Source organism: Penaeus chinensis, chromosome 3 (genome assembly GCF_019202785.1).
Source record: "Penaeus chinensis breed Huanghai No. 1 chromosome 3, ASM1920278v2, whole genome shotgun sequence".
NCBI classification, from domain to species: Eukaryota; Metazoa; Arthropoda; class Malacostraca; order Decapoda; family Penaeidae; genus Penaeus; species Penaeus chinensis.
The window spans coordinates 15,248,404-15,250,725 of NC_061821.1; positions in this window are offsets into that span (position 1 = coordinate 15,248,404).

The following is a 2,322-nucleotide window of genomic DNA, read 5'->3' on the forward strand; positions in this document are numbered from 1 at the left end:
CTCTCCCAGCCTCTGTGCCTCTCCCTTTCCCTCTCCTAGCCTCTGTGCCTCTCCCTTTCCCTCTCTTAGCCTCTGTGCCTCTTCCTTTCCCTCTCTTGGTCTAGCCTAGCATCTGTTCTTTTTTGTCTTACTTCAGTTGCTCTTTTCTTTTATTATCTTATTCTACACTGTCATTTTACTCTTTCCTCTCTCTTGTAACTCTTCTATTCTATGTCTATGCCTTATATCCAAAAGATTTCCTCTCAGAACTGCCTAGACTTAAGCTCCCATGCCTATCTAGTGTTGGTCTTTTTTTTTTCCATTCCTTTTTCTTCCACTTCTTTTTCCTCTGCCCTAAGCCTTGTTCATGTTCCTTTTACCTCAGCCTATCCCTTCCTTGACCTACATCCTGCCCTAAATCCTGGCCACGGAAAAGTAGGAAGATCCTGGAGGACATGTGACATACGGATCGGCTGTCACTCCCCATACCTTATACCCTTTTCACATGTTCACTCTGGTCATTAGACTGGCATTTTTATTTAAACTATTGTACATTATAAAATAACTTTCTTTGTTTTCAATGCTTAACGCCTCCTTTTTAATTTTTATTTGTCGGGCCTTTTAGATGATTTTAGGTTTGCTATTTTTATATTTTTCTTTTACCTGTTCATTTTATTGTTTGCTAAGCCAACAGAAGTTTTGTTTGCCAGTTTGCCTGTTTGTTTGTTTGTTCGTTTGTTTTCAGTTTCTAGCCTCAAATGTTTTTGGTATCTTTCCCTCTTTTGCTAATTATCAAGCATTGACTTTATACCATAAATTATGTTCTGTGATAATTGTTATAATTTTAATAATTCTAGAAGACTGTCTACGGGTTTTGATTACCGTAATGCTTCTGCCAATATTTTTTTTTTTCGTTCCTTTTATCTTTTCAGTTTAATTATCTGTGTTTTTTTTTTAATTAAGTTTTACTTTTTACCAGTTCTGTAGTGTGTTTTCTATTATTTTCAAAACAAATTGTATTATAAATATTTGTTTCCCCCTCGCATATATAAAGGGGGGGGGGGGGAGAATTCCGTGTTAATACCGAACGTATATTTTGTGTGTCCCCCATGGATCTTACGGTGAGACGGCGCCGAACCGGAGAAAAGGTTGTATCTGACTTCATGATTTGCCTTACTTTTTGAAAGATGGGTGTGAATAGATTTACGAAGGGATACTTTAGTGCATGACCACTCGACCTCATAGATGCCCACACTTCCTTGAGGGCTTATAAGGGAACCTAGATACGTTTTGTTTATTTTTTTTCACGGGGTAAACAAGGCCCACCTATCCAGGCCCTTATTATCTTCTCTCGACCCGCTTCACAGGCATCATCACTCCGAGGATGCATTCATGAGAGGCCCCCTCCCATAGATACCCTTACACACTCTCTCTCTCTCTCTCTCTTTCCTTCTCTCTCTATATATATATCATTATTTCTCCCTCTCTCTCTCTCTCTCTCTCTCTCTCTCTCTCTCTCTCTCTCTCTATTTCTCTCTCTCTCTTTCTCTCTCTCTATTTCTCTCTCTCTCTCTCTCTCTCTCTCTCTCTCTCTCTCTCTCTCTCTCTCTCTCTCCTTGTAAACGATAAGTGATTCTGATATTAAATCCTAAATCTTAAAAGCGTACAAACTACTTTTATCCCTCAGCCTTTTGCGACAAAACACCTATACATTTTGCTCTTATATATTATGATCATCTTCTTCCATTAAATTCTCCTTACAGTGTCTCGTTATTCTCCCTTCAAAGTCACTTCCATCTTACCTCTTTATTCAGGATCTCCAGGAGAAGTGAAACGCGCCACCTTTAGGGCTGATGTAAAGTTAAGGTTTGAGATACGCCCTCGGTTCCATTCCGCGTGGTATAAACAACTTAATGATGATGATGGTCATTCAAAGCGAAACCAAAGCAGTGAGGATGAATATGATATCAGTGATATTAGTAAAAGCAGTAATGATGATGATGAAAATATAATAATAACAATAATAATGATGATGAAAATGATAATAATAATAATAATAATAATAATAATAAAAATTATAATAATAATGATAATAACAATAGAAATGATAATAGTAATGATGATACTAATGATTATGATAAAAATTGTAGTAATAATAACAATAATGATGATACTAATAATGATAGTGATAATAACAATAATAATAATGATAGTACTATTACTAATACTAATAATGATAGTACTATTACTTATACTAATAAAAACAGTAATGATGATAATGATAATAAAAAATAATGATAATAATAATAAGGATAATAAAAAGCAATAATGATATTATTATTA